This window comes from Rhinatrema bivittatum, chromosome 14, assembly GCF_901001135.1.
Source record: "Rhinatrema bivittatum chromosome 14, aRhiBiv1.1, whole genome shotgun sequence".
NCBI classification, from domain to species: domain Eukaryota; kingdom Metazoa; phylum Chordata; class Amphibia; order Gymnophiona; family Rhinatrematidae; genus Rhinatrema; species Rhinatrema bivittatum.
In genome coordinates this window covers 11,628,227-11,648,615 of record NC_042628.1, presented here as the reverse complement: position 1 = coordinate 11,648,615, position 20,389 = coordinate 11,628,227, and the positions used below count along the sequence as shown (strand labels likewise).

Genomic DNA, 20,389 nt, shown 5'->3' with positions numbered 1-20,389 from the left:
CCCATGCATCACCTATATAAATTGTCCCTGAGTTGTACCAGTTTCAATAGACCTCCAGCAAGTCATGTATGTAGGGAGTCCAAATCTGACAGAAAATGGCACAATCTTTGCCAGTTCTAGAACGAGCTGTGCAATATTTCATATAGACCATGTCTGTTATCCAGGCCCTCTACTCAAAGACAGGAGATACCTCTTTTACCCAGCTAAATAGTATGCATTTCCTAACCGGCATATTTATCAAATAATTCAATACAATGCTCAGAAGAAAAAACACACAGCTTGCCAAGTGATCAAGCTGAAAGAGCAAATAAAATTTTTCCAAAAAATTTGAATTTATAGGCAGTCCCTTTGAGCACCACATTTAAGACAATTATCTGATGGGATGACCAGCCCCATAGTGAGGCAACCATAAATGTATAAAGAAGTCACTTTTCATAAGCTCCCTTCACTCGAATGCATACATCAGCAGACAGCAAGGAGTCTGAATAAGGAAAGCAGAATTAAAAAGAATTAAAGCAAAAACAAAATAAGTGCATCTAAACTGAAAGGAAATGAAAGAAAATGAGGAAGACAAAATCAAGCAGAAACTAAAGAAGAGTACATAAGCAGCCACCTTGGAGACTTGGGAGAGAGATGGCACGTTTAACTATTAGAACTAATTGGCACCTGATGACTAGTAAAGCTCAAGAAGCTAGAAAATGCACACATTTGCAGATAGAAAAGAATGTCAGCTGAATCAGTCTCAGAATGATAAGTCCTCTACCGCTTCTAAAGGAAGACTAATGACCAGTTTTTACTTTACGACAACACCTGAAGAAAAAAAGGCCCTGTGTGACCTGGACGTCTACTGAACCAAAGTACAATCCGCAAAGATTCTAATTTTGATTCAGCCTGGCTCTGATTTATGGATTTTTCCTCTTCTTATCACAGTTATGTGATTTGGTTAGGAATAAAAACCATTCTCAGTAAACAACAAAAGAAGAAGGGGCGACAGTGGTCGAAAGAAGTTAAACGGAGGAACACGCAAAGGATCGTACTTCTGCACTGTGCTACAGTGCAAAGAAAAAGCACATCCCTGAGACTAAAGAGACTTGAGTGGAAAAGAAGATCTGGAAACATCAAGGGAGCACATTTATGCAGCATGGGACCATGAGCACAAAAATTATGAGCAGGGGTGAAAGAATATTTACGAAACTTACACACCAAACATTTTTGCCTTTTTCCTCACAAGCACTCTCCTCCTGTTGATTTCCTCCTCTCCCTCTAAGTTTGAGGTCAATGTCTCTATATTGAGTAAAAATGTCTTGTATTTAAAAGATTTACAAGACATTTTTACTCTCAATATAGAGACACTGACCACAAATTTAGAGTCATTTGGTAGATTCTTTTTAGAAATGTATTTAAGATTATAAAAAAAAGGTTGCATATTTCAGTTGTCTTTCAAAGGAAAGGTAATGTGGTAAGTGTGAGATATGCGAATAAGTATGTTGGATGATTGTATTGTGTACGTGTTGGTTGCATGATATCTTTTTAGCACACTGATATGTTGTTGGGAGTTTTTCATGATCTAATATAGAAGATTTTTAAAATGTAAATAAAGGTTTACGTTAACATTTTTTCCCCCTTTTTTTTTATATTTTCAGATGTCAAAGCACCATATCTCTTCTCTATCAATGAAATACTTTGGTGGCTTATAGTGCAACATTTCCACTTGGCCCTCCTTTCAATTAAAAACTGGGTCCATTCAAATCTAACATTTCTTCTGATTAAAAAAGTCATTTTTCCTGTTTAATTCTTTATTGATTGCTCTGCCCCCGAGAGAGAGAGAGAGAAGGCAAGGCACAGTTAAGTGTAGCCCTCCATTCAGTCGCCTCACAAAAGGATATTCACTTCCCACTGGCTAAGAAAGCTAATGACAGTCCCATGCCCTTTGGTGATCACAGCAGGGTCTCCCAGCATTCAGCAGTGCTCTAACTTTCACTTCAGGTCTGCTTAATCACAGCTGGACTGAAGCATCTGTAAAAACAGTTTCTAAAGTTTCAGTCCACAAACTGAAAATAAAAAAAAATGTTGGTCTCCTAAACTGCTTTATGATTGCCATCTAATAGGGATTTCGAACTCGCTTCTTGCTATGGGTGCTACACCGGCATGGAGGAGTCTTTTCCTCATAGCCAGCAGACGAGCAATATCACAATGTGCCTTATAGTAAACCTCATTTGTCTATTTCTTATGGCAAAATCCTTTACATGATCATGCCACCTGGTTTTTTTTTTTAAACATAAATTGCTTCAAGATCTTTACACTGGACTCCCCCTGTCTCCCCATCTTTGCCAACCTATTCATAACAACAAAAAAAAAATAAACGGACACAGATCAAACTAGCCAAATCAATGTGTCGCAAAAACGTTTCTATCAATAACATGCAAACCTGTAGATATGTCGAGGAGTGCACAGAGTCCTGCCTTTTTTTTTTTTTTTTTTTTTTAAAAGAGCTTCATCTTTATTATTTTTTGGAAAACACACAAAAAACCTGTATAATAAAACAAGTTTAGTGGAAATCACTGTCAACAGAGCAGCCACCTTATTAATCTCTCCTCCTTGATGCTCTCTTAGCCCAGGGGCTTCTAGAGTTGACACACAACTTGAAAAATGTCAACTGAAAGCAGTTTATTTCCTTTTGAACTTTAAAAGCTGATTGTGACAGTGATGACCTTCAAAAGGCAGGGTTAGCTCATATACGAATTGATATAAGCATAATATGCGTATCCAGTATCAAAAAAATGCTAAGTAAACTACCCCTCCATCACAATCACATACATAATTTTATCAATTCGTACATCTTTGAGACTCTTCAAATTCAAAGTGTCAACCATGTTATCCAAGTCAGGTATTTAACATGTCTGGGTTATGGCGATATAATCAGGACATAAATTAAGGTTTTCAGTGCTACAAAATGACAGCTCTGGTGCTACTGGGTCATCAAAAGAACAATGGAAACTTAAGTGCTGGTGGTCAATGGTAGGAGCAGTAAAGGTATTATAATTATAGTGGTCTAGGGTAGAAGGTAGTTATTACCTTGTGTCGTGGGCCAGCAAGGACCCTATGGACTGCGTTTTATGCAGGACAATGATGCGATTACTAATGGTGGTTTATGATAAGGCAGGGAAGGCATTAAATTAAAAATGTATCCAAGATATATTACGTAAAGTTTCAAAACTATAAAAAGTAAACATTAATATCCCCTGCATATTGTTTAGAATTTTAACTTTTGAATTGTTTCGAATGAATTTCTTTAAGATCCCCAACAATTTCTCCATATCACTATGAGCAGCCAAGTCTGAATAATATAATAATTTACATCATGCAAAATGGTATCTACCGTATTTAGTTCCTGCTGTATATCAGACAAAATGGACAAATCAAATCCCATGTGTACAAGCTTTAATTTGTGAAAATTGCAACTGCGACTTCAGGTATTCAGGAGGTGCCACTGAAAGTGTGTGAAGAAAAACAACTTGAAAGAAATTTTTTGAACACAGGATGCATAAGGGCCATTTTGGTCTTTATCTGCCATCATTTACTATATGACTACTTGCCATATGCACTTTTTGATTATAAAAGTAAACAAGGGGTCTAGATTTCCCTGAACAATTATATAGAACGATGGGCAGTGAAGACACTATAATGTTGATTTGGACAGTGAGATCTATGGTGCAACTGATGTCTGGTAGAGGCAAGTAAAGACCTTCATAAGAACATAAGAAGTTGCCTTACTGGTCAGCTTCCTATTTCTAATATTGGCCAATCCATGTTATAAGTACTTGGCAAGGACCCAAACATTAAACAGATCCCGTGCTACTGATGCCGGTAATAAGCAGTGGCTATTCCCAAAGTCAACATGATTAATAGCAGTTTATAGATTTTTCCTCCAGGAACTTATCCAAACCTTTTCTACACTAACTGCCTTAACCACATCCTCTGGTTTGAATATATTATCCACTATGATGCCTAAATCTTTTTCCTGGGTGGTAGCTCCTAATATGGAACCTAACATCGTGTAACTACAGAATGGATTATTTTTCCCTGTATACATCACCTTGCCCTTGTCCACATTAAATTTCATCTAACATTTGGACACCCACCCAATCTTCCAATCTCAAAAACTCCTCCTACAACTTATCACAATCCACTTGTGATTTTACTACTCTGAATAATTGTGTCATATACAAATTTGAACACCTCAATCATACCCCTTTCCTAAACATTTATAAATATATTAAATAGCACGGGTCTAAATACAGACCCCTGAAGCACGCCACTGTTTACCTTTTTCCATTGAGAAAACTGCCCATTTAAATCTACTCTCTATTTCCTGTCTTCCCATTGTCTTCACCTGTGGCATGACAATGGGAACCTAAGTTACTGTGATTCCAAGCGAGAACTGAAGACTTTGATAGTGGCATCCACGGTGAGACAGTTTTTCTTTGGTACCTGGAAAGTACTGCCCTAAATGGTAGCAGACAGTCTACACAGCACTGGCTCCCAAACCTGTCCTACTGACTGCAGTCAACTGAGTTTTCAGACTATCTACAATGAATATGTATGAGATACATTTGCATACACTGGAGATCCAGCATTTGTAAATTTATCACATAACACATTTATTCATTGTGGATATCCTGAAAACTAGATTGCCTGTGGGGTCAACATGACAAGTTTGGGAACAACTAGTCAACGGCATAGATATTTATGAAATCTAATTTTCTTCAGATTTTCTTAACAAAAAACAGAAAGATGAGAGGAATATTTCTACAGCGATTAGCACGTCGTTTTCTGAAAAGGTTACAAAAAAGATGCAGATATTCACAAAAGCTTTAAAAAAAAAAATGCAGCAGCGTCTCTAACGCTCTCATTTAATTGGTAGCACAGAGTCCTCCATCCAATAAACTGCAGCATAATGAAAGACAGGAAGAAAATGATTAATCCACATTGCAGAATGAACTAACTCCTATTTCTTTCATGAGCCTCCCGGTTGAATCTCTCCACAGAGACTGATTTTGTATTCTTTAATTGCTGTTCTTCTCACGCATTTGAAAAGTGGAAGGTATCTATAAATAGAAGGCCAAAGCTAACATATGACAAACTTTTCAGAGAAGGATGAACGCCAAACAGAATGAAAGCTTCATTTGGAAAACCATTTGCTTCTATCTCTAGTTTGTTCAGCGAGGAGCACAGCTTGCATCTCAGAATCATCCAGCTCCAGGTATTTTCAGATCATAGTATAAATAGATCACCAAAAGGATATGGTGTGGTGGAAATTAGGAATGTTCTACGTTCAAAGAGTCAATACATAATAATCTTATGAAATACTGATTTATGTAAATTCTATAAGGATTTTTAACAATTCAACATATTCCAAGTATTTTCTGCTTTCCTGTGCATGGCTTTGGGTGCCTCAAAACACCAACAACTCCGGGACTGGCGTTAATTTTTGAGAGTAAAAAGGTGCGTGTCCAGCACACAGTAACGTTTCACATCGTATGCATTTATATACGAGTGCTATCAGCTCCGCTCTGGTTTAGATTTGCTAATCCCGGGATTGCATCTGGCGTAAGTCTAGTGCGTCCAAACGCGCATTCAGCGGTGTGCTGACCTTAGCCCCCGGATATTGCATCGGCCTGTTAGATTTTAAACCCTCTTGGGAAGGGACATATCGGCTGTCCCTAACTGTACCGCACTGGGTTTGGAAAGGAAAGTTACTAAATCGAAACGCATTTGTCATCAATGCATGCTGACATGGAGCAGCTAAGCATATCTCAGGGATTCTTTACATAACTCTTGCAGTATCTCTAGGCACACCACAGGTAAAAGAATAGAAAAGCAAAACTTAGATTTGAACTTGCTTTCCTTGTTCTGTTTCTCAGATGGAGAGAGAGTTCTTGAGCTAAACCATACTGAGACATTCAGATTCCCCTGAGACAAAAGAAACTAAGGGTTTCGGCAACTTTTAATTGAGAGATCTGGGTAATCCACCAGCTGATCTTAGAGAAAGACAAGGTGAGGTATATATCCACCCAGAGAACCTAGCTCAGAAGAAAAAATGAATCACAGCTCATACTTGTCTTCCAGCTGTTACGTTATTCACACAAAGTACATTTGGCACACTTTTGATATTTTATTATTCTTTAAGATCTAAAAGGCAAATGGAAACTATAGACTCCTAAAAAAAAACAAACAAAAAAAATCTGCAAGGACCAGTGGACAAGCAGAAGGAAGATCCACGAAAAGAAACAAAGTTGAATGTCAGTGCCTAGAGGACTCACAAGCGCTGTTTTTAGACTTTTCATGAGCGTCATCGCTTTTTAAAGATTTATACTGTTATCAGTGACTTCAATAACCAGAAGGTGGTTTGTCAGTTCTTAAAAGGAAACAGCTAAGTTAGCCTGATATCACAAAAAAAAAAAAAAAAAGAGAAACTAGCTAGGTGACTGTATATACAGTTAGCTGGAACTTGCTGAGTATTGCAGGAAATCTCCCTATAAATACTTGCATAACAATAGCCGTAATGTAGTGCATCTCCATTTTTACGACTGATCTCAGAGCCCCCAGAACCAGGAAATTTCATTTTCTTGGGCCACAAATAAGTGACAGTAAACTTTCTAAAATACTCATAATCCATGTGTACACTTGCAGCATAAAGATAATCTATCTGGGTGGCCAGAAGAAACCCCCCCATAAACCAGGATAAAATGAGTCAAGGCTAGCACAGAGCCCACTCAGCCCCAAGCATCACCGAGAAAACTCAAAGGTACAACCAACAAAGAAACAGATAAGGTCTAAGACCTGGAGCAAGTGGGGGAAAATTACCTTATTTTCATATAACAGAAGAGTAATGAGACCTGGCAAATTCATTAGTACTAGTTCTATAAGTAGGAAATTGGGCATATCCCTACTTTTCCTGGAACACACACTCGTCACAGCAGGAGAAGAACCAGGCAAAATGAAATGTAATTATGATTTATAGGAAGAGGGAGCCGAGTGCTAGGGGAGGAATTAGATTGCAGCTGCTGGAGAGAGCACAGTGCTTTTCCTATAATGAGTATTTTTGCAGGTCCTATGTACCCCCTTCTGCTGTTCAGGCCCGGTACTAGCAGGTGCGCATACTGTGCAATTGCATGGGGCGGCACCCCTGGGGGGGGGGGGGAGCGGCAATGGACTGCAAAGTCAGCATCGACAAACTGCGAGGCCTACCTTTTGGTCCGGCGGGTTTGATCACGGTGGTGGGCCAGGATGGGAAGATGAAGAGAGTGCCGAGTTGCAGGCCCTGCAGCTGAATCTTCTGGAGAGAAGCTCCAAGCGACAGGCCATGAGCATGACATCAACAGATATCAGGCTCTCCCACATAAGCATAGCAAACACAGCAACGCGATTTTTTACCTGCTCCTGCCGACACATCGCCCCTGCATAGCTTATACTGAGGTTGAGCGCAGCAGGGGTGGAACGTAGATAGGGGTAACACTGCAGCGTCAGCAAGATGATTTGAGTTCCTCCAGTGGCAAGGTAAGGAGAGTCTGCCAAGACAAGTCTGGCTGCTTGGTACTATGGGGGGTGGGGGGGAGTTCTGCTGGTGTATGGTTCCTGTGGTGCCCGGTAGATTACAATTTATTCTCATGGAATCTACTTCCAGGACCTTCAGGAGTCAAACATAAAATGGTTCAGTCTTCTCATTGCTGTGGGAATCTTGCACAGAACCAGAAGAAGACAGCAACCAAATAGGAATCAGGAGGCAGTGTACCGGTGAAGCCCACCCTGTGGTCCTTGTGTGTCTGTGAGTGAGGGTGTGTGTATATGTGAATGAGTGAGGAGGAGAGACTATGTGAGGGGGAAGCGTGAATGAGGAAGAGAGGGAGAAAGCATGTGAAAGATTTGTTGAGAAGGGCGGTATATCATTTTATCAAAATTAGAAAGAGGAAGAGAGCATATGTATGAGAATGTGTGTGTGTGTGTGGGAGCGTGTTTGTGTAAGAGAGAGAGAGGGAGCATGTTTGTGAGCATAAGTGTAAGCATGAACGTGTGTGTGTGTGTGTGTGGGAGCGTGTTTGTGTAAGAGAGAGAGAGAGGGAGCATGCTTGTGAGCATAAGTGTAAGCATGAACGTGTGTGTGGGAGCGTGTTTGTGTAAGAGAGAGAGAGGGAGCATGTTTGTGAGCATAAGTGTAAGCATGAACGTGTGTGTGTGTGTGTGGGAGCGTGTTTGTGTAAGAGAGAGAGAGGGAGCATGCTTGTGAGCATAAGTGTAAGCATGAACGTGTGTGTGTGTGTGGGAGCGTGTTTGTGTAAGAGAGAGAGAGGGAGCATGTTTGTGAGCATAAGTGTAAGCATGAACGTGTGTGTGTGTGGGAGCGTGTTTGTGTAAGAGAGAGAGAGAGGGAGCATGCTTGTGAGCATAAGTGTAAGCATGAACGTGTGTATGTGTGTATGAAAGAGAAGAGAAAGTTTGTGCGCCCCACCTCCACTAATCCACAACACACTTGGCGTGACTGGAAATCAAAGTTTCCAGGTATGGAGAGAGCAGGGGATTTTTTTTTTTTTAGTACTTAGTTTTTGAGTGTTATTTCATGTAACAGCTGCTTTGAAATATTTTAATGGTGTTTTGGAAATTTAAAAAAATGTACATATAAGTTTTGAATTACTGATGTTCTATTCATCATTATTTTTTTTTTTAGTATGGTTTTACTAGTATTGATGATTTTATTGTTTAATCTTTTATGAGGAATGGCAATGGTTCTGTTTCTCCCTTGTTGCACTGCATAAGAGTCTGTCTTGTTGTGGAATCCAGTTCAGATCTGGTCTGCACTATTCTGTTATACATTCGGGTCTCTTTATTCTGCATTTGGTGAGGGTCTGTCTGTGTTCTGCACGTAGGACTGAGGTGAGATATTCTGCCAGAGTGTAGGGATTTACAGCAGTTTGGCTTGTTTTGTTATATTGGTGTTTTAGAGCCCGGTGCTGCTTTTTCATAGATAGGGTCGTTTTGGTATGGGAGATTTACAATATTGGAACTGTAATTCCATTTACTCATGGCTTTCTGAGGGCCAAGCCTACATCCAAAATGCATTTCAATAAGTCCAATACTATAGTGTCTGTTTTGCAGTTTTTCTGGTTGGCACCACAGCAGTGCATATAAATATAATATGCATGTTGTGAGTGATATTTTTACCTCAGAACTTTACTTTTGAATGTTTATGTAGAATCTGTTATAGATGCATAATTTTTAATTGTGTGTGTGTGTGTGGAGGACGGGACGTGGGCAAGGCTATAAGGTTTACCTAGAGTACCTAATACCATTTCCCCAACCATGGGTTCTATGGGAGGTGGGGAGCGTCAGTTTTAAAAGTTTAGATTGCTGGGGGAGGCTTTTTTTTTTTTTATGGGCCTGGACTGAATGAATCGGGGGGGGGGGGGGGGGGGGGGGGGGGCAACAGTCAGTAATTGTTTGAACAAGGCAGCAAGAAAGCTGGTACCGGCCCTGCTGCTGGTCCCATCACGCAAGTACCTGAAGTAACTGAGATGTGGCTCCTGTGCAAGTTATATGCTCAAGGGCCCAGCAACTTCCACTCAGACAGCAAAATCCAAACATTCAAACGTCTTTCCTTAATGCCTTTTCTGGGCAAAATCACAGAGAAAACCAAGTTAGCACCAGCTACTGAAGATGGGACTAATGGGTCAGGATTTGGGCAATACAAATGGGGGAGGGGGGGGGGGTAAATCTGCCCAATATAAGGGCAGAGGCCAGTTTTGTTTGTCTGGGGAGAGGTAGAGAAATGAGGATTGAATTGAGCCTGTTGAAGAAACCCCAGATCATAAGGTCTGAAGAGCTGCAGCAGAAAGAGACCCACTTGAGAATCACAGCAGGTACTTTCATATCCAGGGAAATAAATGGCACTTTAAAAAAAAAAAAAAAATTAGCAAAGTGAAAACATGAGCCAGGAAAAGACAAGAAATGAGATACCGAACGCAACGGAGTTTTTTCACTCCTGTGCATGAATGTCGGTAGCTGATCACACAGATTCAGTTAATAAAGGAGATGAAATTCCCATTCCCATTCAGTTAGTAGGAACCTACTTGATTCCCGATAGTGATAAGCAAGCACCAAGGGAGTGGGAAAACTCGTTGCGCTTTTCAGCTCCAGGGAGTTTTATGCTGATAACCTTTTTTTTTGCATATAAATAGGGTGAGCTCAGAGAGATTAATTTTAATAGAAGATATTCCATGAAAAGTTAAAATTATTAAAGCTGTAAACCCTAAAGATTTAAATGGTAGCAAGTATGATAGAAGATTTAAGTAGCCTGTGCTATTTAGTTCATTAGATTGATCTTTAGAAGACCCTGTTCAGAGAGAGATGCTGCATATAGGACTGCCACGATGACATCTTTCTGCAGTTTTTAATGCAAAGTTACTTTTTGCTGGGTTTTTTTTTTTTAACTTTTTATATTAATTTCACATTTTATAACATCCAAGTAATATAGTTATTCATTTATTAACTTTTTTTTTTACCGACATTCATGGATACATCATGCTGGTTTACAGGATAACTGAAAGGGGGAAAATAGAATAAACCAGGGGCAGGGAGCAGCGAGGAAGATAAGAGGAGCGAGCTCAGCGAGGGGAAAAACAGACAGAGAGAAAAAAAAAATTAGGAACAGTACCTGGTGGAAAGCAAGGTACAGAGGTGGAGGAATAACCGAAAGAAGAAAATAAATTACATTGCAAAAATATACAATACAACAAGGCACTAAAATCAACCATCGCAGATATATACCATCTAAAAGGAAACCGAGTATATTATCCATAGCACTAAATAAAGCTATATACAATGTTGCTGTCAATAAAAAGCAGAAGTATAATCTATCAAAAGAACTAAATAGAAGCTCTATACAATATTGCTATCAATAAAGATACGGTGGACTAGGAACAGGAGGAGGGAGGGTAAATGAGTTGCAGGGGGGAGACAAAGTTACAAGTACAGAGGAAAAAGAATATACATCAAACAAATACAAGTACAGTAGAAATAATATAAATCTCTCATGTCCTGTCAGTCCACAAACTAAGGAAGAGACCACTCCCAATGCCCAAGGAAATGTTTTACAAAAACAGAAAATATAGTCCATACACTGAAAAAAAAACAAAAAAAACCCCAAAACCCTCCATTGTTTATCTAACGTTTATCAAATAGGGGATGAGGTAGCTCCAAGATCTGAAGGCATAGAGATAGTTCCCTGATGCCAGCTCTCATTGAGAAAGGTAGCCAGCCGGGAAGGATTTAAAAAAAAATGCAAAAAATAAAATGAAAATTATTTTCTCACAGCAAATATACAGTCACAAAAAAGAAACGTAATGGAGTGACCCCGTTTTCTCCCTTGTTATACGTGCAGGATCAGGCTAGAGGCCTGGTCCACCTTAAAACCCACAGAGGGAGAGCGCTCTTTGGGTGTGACCCTGCTGGGGCAGGATCAGCTGGGGAGCATAAGAGTGTAGGCCCAGCTGGATCCAGGAGGCCCCTGCGTCTCCAGTAAATCTATGCTGACCCAAAGCCCAGGGAGTGAGACGTGTACTGTAAAGGTAAAGCATTCTATCGTGTTGAAGTACTGTAACTGGAATAAAGTTTTATCTGCATTAGAAAAGGCTAGAGTCAGTGTGGCTTTGTGCCTCCAGCCTGGGAAACACCACTCACTTTCCTACAAGACAACCAAACATGAGACACTAACTAAATAAGAGCCAACCAGACACTAACTAAATAACCAACCAGACATTAACTAAATAAGAGCCAACCAGACACTAACTAAATAACCAACCAGACACTAACTAAATAAGAGCTGTCAGAAAGCTTGTTGGTGATTCAAAAAACTTCAAAAATCACCGGGTCTATTCAGTCATTCACCTCAAAAGGGTGTACATATGAAAAAAACTCAAAAAGTACTCCTGTATCAATGTACCAAAGTCATTGTGAATAGAACCTCACTAATCCACATGAAAAATATGTACTTTATAAACCCTCTTCTTGACCTATGCATACCAATTCCCTGTACAAAGAAAGTTCAATCTTACAGGTGTTCAAAAAGAGATAAAAGAAAATCCCCAACACCAGTTGATGTTTCATATAAAGTACTGCATCAGGGGGAGTGCACTTATCTGTCCATCTTCATGTTCTGTCTCGGACCAACAATCTCACACTGACATCTCATAAAACTGAAGTGGATCTAGATCCTCCTGGATACAGGAAGGACCTAGAGATGTAAACAAGAGAGACTCTAGGACAGTGGTTCTCAACCCTGTCCTGGGGACCCCCCCAGCCAGTCGGGTTTTCAGGATATCCACAATGAATATGCATGAGAGAAAATTTGCATGTTAAGGAGGCAGTGTATGCAAATTTTCTCTCATGCATATTTATTGTGGATATCCTGAAAACCCGACTGGCTGGGGGGGTCCCCAGGACAGGGTTGAGAACCACTGCTCTAGGACAAAAACTGCACAGTTTCCTTCGGTGTGAAAAAAACAACCGAAAAGCAAACTAGGGTCCGAGAGCCCTCCAGAAGAGACTGTCAACCACTGACAGCCAAAGGTCTGGAGAATAGTGCCTAGGTATGGATGGTAGGCCGAATGGGCAGAAGAAGCCCACGCCACGTTTGAAAGAACAAGTAGCAAACCACAGCAGGGCCTGGGACAGACATTGCGTGCCAAAGCATCAGACGTAGTTGAATGCGCAGGACAGCGTCAAGGGTTTCTGGAGATGAGAGGCAATTCCCGAAACTGACCTGTAGCCTAAAAACTCCTGAGCAGGGAAACGAGATAGGCCTGAAGCTCACTCAAGAGCACCTGTCAGAACAGGTTCATCTACCCTGTCACAGGATCAGGAGGGGAGCAGGAAGGCCCTTTGGGCAACCTAGAGAATGAGAAAAAACTAAGGCAGTATTGGCCAGAGAATGGCGAAAATAAGTGGAAAAACCCTACCCTTCAGGTATACAGCAATATGCCATGGGCGCCTTAGCTTTACCTCCCCTCCCCTCCCCAATCCAATCAGAAGTTGGAAGGAGTGAAACACAAGGAGGCAGATCAGAGGAATGCCAGGGACTGTGGCACCTTCAAAAAGGTTCTATCTATAACTGAAGCAGAAAACTTTTGAACAAAATGTAATGGCTTAGATTTCAACTATAAGAAACAGCTTATTAGTTCTATCAGAATACAATTGTTTTGAGCAACGCGAGAACTTTAAAGGTAGACATGGATCCATTTTTTGGTTTATTTTGATTGCAATCCAAGGAAGTAGGGTTACAAGACATTACTGTTGAGTGTAATCCAATTTTGTGACTCCACATTGTGATTATTTGATTTAAAATCTCTCATGGCATTAATCAATGTCGTCACTTCTGTTCAGAATGTGTTTCATGTAACTTTTGGACTGTATCGCGTTAGCTAGTACTGAATTGTTATGATCTAGTAGGGCTTCCGTACTGCTCTGTATGCTTGCTTGTTGTTTCTGTGAGTTGAGTTTCTGGCTGCTTACAGCTCCATTTTACATTTTTAATAAAAGCAGTGCTGTTTTACTGCTCTTGCAAAGAGGAAATCTCACTAGCTTGTTTGTTATTATTTAAAAGGTATTATCTTATCTAAATAAACTCTGTGGTGCCACAAATCTCTAACATCTTCTTCAATCAGGGAGTTAGGTTTGTTGCACTACTTTTCAGGATCAGAAAACTGTGATCTAGGATCATGAACAGACAATGTTGTCATTAAGCCATATCCCTCAAATCATGCTCAAAACAATCTGAAAATCTGGCTCTTCATAAAACAAAATAGTGTTTGCAGCCTTGAGCTCTGACTGTGAGACATTTTGCTTCCATCATTGCCTCTCATAATGAAGATGGTGATGCAGAATGGAACAATAGGTTTTCCCTGTTCAGCTCCAATTGCCTGCATTGGTAGATTGGATCAGTATACAATTAGAGTGGTGCTGCTCCTGAAGGAGTCCTTGGTGGTGAAGTCTTTGCTTTCTATAATATCCAAACATCGCAGCTCTGGGGACCACCTGCATCCCCTTGTGCCAGGAGGTGCAAAGCCTGCCAACATTGCTTCCATGTCAACTATGTCCACAGGAATGCGGATTGTGAGAATAATATTCATTTGATAGATTTCCTTAAGCTGGTCACCCTGAAAACCAGATCTGCTGGGGGCTCCTGAGAAACATATTTGGGAAATATTACATTAAGGCAATATCAGGAAAAAGCTCAGACATTATTAAAAAAAAAAAAAAAAGATATAGCGGAATTAGTAGAGATACAGAAAAGAGTGACAAAAATGATAAAGCGGATGGAACAATTCCCCTATGAGAAAAGACTAACTAGTTTAAGGCTCTTCAGCTTGGACATTGAGGAGAGATATGATAGAGGACTATAAAATGTATGGCATTGAACAGGTAAACACAAATTGGTTGTTTACTCTTTCAAAAAGTACAAAGTCTAGGGGACATGCAACAAAGTTACTAGGCAATACATTTATGACAAAGAAGAAAACATGTTTTTACTCAATACATAATTAAATTATGAAGTTCATTGCTGAAGGATGTAGTAAATAAGGTTAGAGTAGCTGGATTTAAAAAAGGCTTGGACAATTTCCTGGAAGGAATGTCCATAAATCATTAAGGAGGATATCCAATGCTTATCCCTGGGATAAGCAGTATGGAATCTATTTACCTTTTGGGATCCTGCCAGATACCTGTGACCTGGATTGTCCATCGTTGGAAACAAGGTACTGGTCAGACTTAGTATGGCAAATCTTATGTAAATGTGTGCAAAATGTCTAATCAACAGCTAATGCAGTCCAACTACCCTCTATCAGACACATGTTAAATAAAAAAACAAGCAGAGTTTCCTCCAGTATTTATGTGCAAATGGCAAAAAGGTGAGCCAAGAAGAAAGCCAAACTGATAACTAACGGCTATCATAATTTCAACCCTTTCTATGACTTCAAATACAAAGCTACTGAACAGGGAGAGAAGGAAATGGAAGGCTAGAAACAGGTAAACAGAAAATGTTGTAAAGGGACCATCACACAGACCCTACAACCTTGAGAATCAAATGAATTTGGAGGAAAAATCCAGTCCTCAACTTGCCTTCCAAAGACTTTAGGACTAGTTCCAAATTATCCATAGCACAAATATGTGCTATGTCATTATTCCTTCTCTCTATCTCCTAAAAGACGACCACTCAAACTATGAGCTGCAACATTCCTGCTGCCTGCCAAACCAACTATGGACTGCTGTCCCATATTCATGAACTCATGCAAAACGGGGGGACGGGACAAAAAACAAAACATCCTTTCCTTTTTTATTTTTAAGTAAACCTAGGTGCATTAATAGTGTTTTCCACTGCAGGTCCGAAACAGTAATGCTGGAGAAGCAACTGGGAGAGAGGCAGAATTAATGGAGACAATACTTTCTAAATCACCCCCTGCTACTCTTTTTACATTTTAACTGTATGTGTATTGATTTCTCCCTCTCTGCCTGGAGTCAGGGAATATTCACAAAGGTGTAAGTAAATCCACTTCATGAGCTGAAGCAAAAAATGAAATTTACACTTGATTGCCTCTCTCAGCAACACACAGGCCCAGATGTAATATAGAAACAGGACAGTATGCAGAACGGAAAAGAAAAGAACGGATTAAAATCCTGCTGATAGCATCTTGGCTGAAATGTGGCTACCTCTGTTTCCTCATTCAGGATTTCCAAGCAAGGAAGGGGGGGTTACGGCACCAGAGGAAACTTAACCTTTCACCTCTAAGCACGGTTCAAAAGAAGCCGGTGTGGAGAAAGCTATTGGTGGCAGCTCAGCATCGTGAAGCCGTGCCAGAATGAAGACAGCACAGCAGGTAAGTTGGAAACTTGCACAAGTCCCCTATCTTTCCTCTCGACAAGCTAAGGAATAAATAGTACTGCAAAAGGTTCCCAAAAAGTGGATGTGCCGGCTCTTTTTGCTGCTATTACTGATGAAAGCTGGTATGGTCTAGGAAGCCAGTGCTCTGAACTACGAGTCGAGAAAAGTCACGAGACACTTTCTCTATAGATATGGATACAGCAACTAAAACACAGCACATATTTGGAATATGTTTTTATTTTAGTTTTCTCTGAGCTACATCCATGTTTATTATAATAAACGAAAATGGGAGAACTTTGATGGAAAAAAGTAGTCATTTTTTTCCCACTGATTTTTCTCCCATATTTGTTCATTACAATAAACCGATATATTCTAGGGAAAAATAAAATCAGAAAACGAAGGTGCCTAGGACTATGACATCACTTCAAACCTATGCAAACAAACGGGCAAACATCTTTTGTTTCTACTACCTTTTAACAGCTGTGCAAAAACCCCCTCAATAATTCTCTGTTGTCTTGGTGAAACACAGGTCTAATCATGCCATTACTACAATTCTGTATTCAGAGGAAATGTGCATATATGGAGGTTGAAATGGTGAACTTTAGCTCTATTGCACTGCTTTGTTTAAAGGTTACGAGTGAGAATCTTGACATTTGTCCAATGGGCATGTGCATCAGGAGTCAAAGAGCTATTAATTCCAGCTTGGCTGCTGTTTAAACACCTTTTTCACTTAACAAATGCATGAGCTTCTCTGCTGTGAAGGTGAAATAGAGTACCATATCTTAGCTGCTGTCCTGCAGGAGCACACTACTGACCCCTCTTCCTCCCCTCTAGCCCATCTCAGCAATCCCAATCAGCGTAAAAGTGAACCCAGCTACAACTGATCCCCCCCCCCCCCCCCCCCACTAAGTTATCTCCAGTCTCCCACAGCTGTCTATCATTTAGTTGAAGGAAGTCTCTGCAATTTTATTTTCTCTTCTGGTTGTTAATTAATCCAGCCCCAAAGGACCGAAGAGTGACTGAAACAAATGAAAGAGACTAACTGCAAAGATCATCATCATTAGAAAAAGAAATCCCCGGAGGCTTGAGAAAGATTTCAACGGTGGCCTATGCTATGCCTGTCAGCACTGTTCACTCAGTTCCAAAGACCCATAAGAACCTCTGCCACAGGCTCCTTCCCCCACGGTGCTTGATATTAAGAGGGGGCGGTTACTTACTGGAGCCTCGTATGCCAGTGTTTGTAAGTGATCGCCCTAATTAAATGATTTCCTCCATAAAGCAAAGAAAGGGACGTACCGGTTTACATTGCTCATTTATATTAGCAAGCCCCACTCTCTCTCTCTCTCTATTTCCTCCTTAATGTCAGAAACGCATAATTTCTTGTCAGATCAATGCCAGAAGGATCACGTTCTAATTACCTAGCATTTGTAATGTTTACATGCTGATCATATTTTCTTTTCCTCTGGAAAAGAAATTAGGCAGCAAAAAATGTTCGATTATCCATAGACCCTGACAAAATGCTAGTGTCTTCCTTAATTGATATTTACTAAGCACTATTAAAAACTAAAGGCTGCCTCTGGTAATTGTAACTGCAAAGCAAGTTCTGATGAAAACAAACATCCACTACACCAACCTCAGGCACAATCAATTCTGAAAACAGCCAGAATAATCTGATCAAAAGATATTAGAAATGGTTGATTGGTCATAAAACACTCCTTTCAAGTCATAAAAACCATTTTGATTTTTAAGTCTGCCGCAATTAGAAAGCTGTTTTACCGCAATCCAAGGGTACTTTTAGTTTTGTTTGCTGTTCTAAGGATTTATGTATTTTTAGTGGAGTGCATCAGGAATCTATCTTTCGGGACGGTTTAGTTCAATATCTTTGTAAGACTTACTGCAGAGCACTTAGAAGAACAAATGTTTCCCTTTTTACGGATGGCACTAAGATCTTCTACCGAGTGGACACCTCTGAAGGTGTAGACTGAATGAGAAGTGATCTAAGAAAACTTGAAGAGTGGTCGTCAGAGCAAAAATGGGACAGACATTCAAATACCTCAAAAGATAAATAAGGTATAAAAAGCAAATCTTTTTCAGAGAAAAGAATGCTCTACAACATGAGGTTATGGTAAGAGGCATTATAATGGCTGGGCTAGAGGGGATACCAGAGAATAAAAAAGTCAATAGGCTCTGACTGGGGAAATAGTCCAAGCAATGGAAAAAGGCCTAAGAAAAAATTTAATACAATATATTGGGCAAAGTTACAGGATCAGGCCAAATTGTTGCAAAAATATACATGAAGTCCTACGAGTCGTGCTTTCAAAATATTTTGAATCTAAACTCAAAATTGAATCATAGACTATTCCCTGTTCTCATAAGTGAAAAACAAATATGTTCATATATCCTCAGGCACTCTATTGATATCAATCTATACACAAAGGGAAATATATCATAACACATCTAAAAAAACACTTGTATCAAGGACAAATAAAATGTTAAACATCCATAAAATTCCAAAAAGCATAAGTAAAAAAAAACTATGCATTTATTGTAACCAAAAATACAATACTTATTCTGTCATAGAATCTATGCCATCGGCGGTTCCCATTCAGCCAGGTTATATATGTGTACCACTTCCTCTTGACTTAGATGAAAAAAAAAAACCAATTGCAGGCAATTATTCTTCACAATGTACACTATTTTTGTAAAACTTGAGTAGTATGTGTTTGCTATAAATCTACACATATATTCACGAACATTTGATAACCTCTGCTCTCCTGTTTCCACTTTCTAAAAACATTTTACTTTTTGTTTTGTAGTTCAAAAATGTCTTGGAAATAATAGCCATACGAGTTTGCATAAACCTTGTTAAGAAACCCCAGTGGCAAAGCATGGTCCACGCCTTGGGTGGCACCATTTCTATGGAGTACAGCGACTAGTTTTTGGAAAACATCTTCCTTCATGTACACCGTGGCTCATTACACTTGCCTCCAGTTGGGGGTGGGATGGAGGGGGGTGTGGGTTCCATATAGAAACATAGAAATGACGGCAGAAGACCACCAAATGGTCCATCCAGTCTGCCCAGCAAGCTTTCACTCCCCCCCCCCCCCCCAATACTTATTGGTTACTCTTGTCCCTTGTAAGTGACTATTTTGTTCTATTTCCCTTCCACCCCCGCCATCAATGTAGTTAGCAGTGCTGGAGCTGCATCTAAGTGAAGTATCTAGCTAGTTGGTTAGGGGAAGTATCTAGCTAATTGGTTAGGGGAAGTATCTAGCTAATTGGTTAGGGGAAGTATCTAGCTAATTGGTTAGGGGTATATATAATCCAACTGAATGGAAAGTGCTGATGACAGATTCTACAGCAAAAGTGTTTTATTTTTGGACACACTATAGTTTTTTCTACACATACGTTTTGGATGTTGTACATATTATTTTTACTTTACACTTAACAAGTATAAAGGTGGCTGAGAGTATATAAACATATCTGTTTTTCACTTGTTATGAGAGCACAGAATGATGATTCAGTTTTGAGCTGTTAGTTTCAAAATATTTTTTAAAGCACGACTCATAGGACCCCATATGATATTTGCTAAGCAATAGTTTCCCAGGACACCAAACATGTAAAAGACCTTCCAGATTCTTTAGTAGATTACACAGCGGGGATGCTTCACCTTGAAAATGAACTAAACCATGACAGATTTATTCTACAACCGGGAGAAGACAAGCAGGAGAATAAAAACCAAAGTCTAATAATTAGAATGAAGGAATAGGGATTCAATGAACTCAGAGTCATTACAAGCATAATTTTCACATTAATCGTCAACCTGTAAGGGCGGCAGGCATGATAGAATGTATCTGTGTGGGAAGGGAGTCACAACCATCAGCTTAAAGCAATGATAGCATTCAAGATTTAAAGAGACGCAAAGGGCAGAGCTGTATATCTGTGGCAGCACAGCAGGCTGGTACAAATGGGTAACACGAAGTAAGCCACGAGGTCCTTATCTGCTGTTCCAGGGTTCTTGAGGAAGGAGGAGTTGTATGGACTATAACCACCAAGAACTCGCAGGTATTAACATCTGTGTTTGAAGCCACACATTGCATCTAAGTATTTCCCTAGGTTACAATCTGTACGTACGTCTACCTCTGTTTTCATTATTTATTTATGAGTGTCTAACCTGTACACAGTTATGAACTAGTGATTTTCACATGGAATGGCGGCATATAAAACACACAAATAAATAAATAAAATCCCTGCCTCTCCCAAACTGGCTGGTAATGTCTGAACTATTAAGTGACAGGCAAAACTGTCCATGGGGGGATGATGGGGGAGTGGAGGTGTTCTGTGATTCGGAGCAACCACTCCAGGCCCCACACTTTGATCTTCTCCCAACATGTTCTTACCAGCAGAAGAACAATGCTTCTTGCTTGTATCTGCTGCCAGCTTCAATACTATTCAGGGCCC

General features: G+C 39.9%; 1 protein-coding gene across 5 annotated transcripts in view; it reads right to left on the bottom strand.

Moving 5' to 3' along the window:
- MAD1L1 (mitotic arrest deficient 1 like 1) overlaps window positions 1–20,389 on the bottom strand; it is an 841,854-nt gene that overhangs the window by 669,397 nt on the left and 152,068 nt on the right. The window lies entirely within an intron of this gene.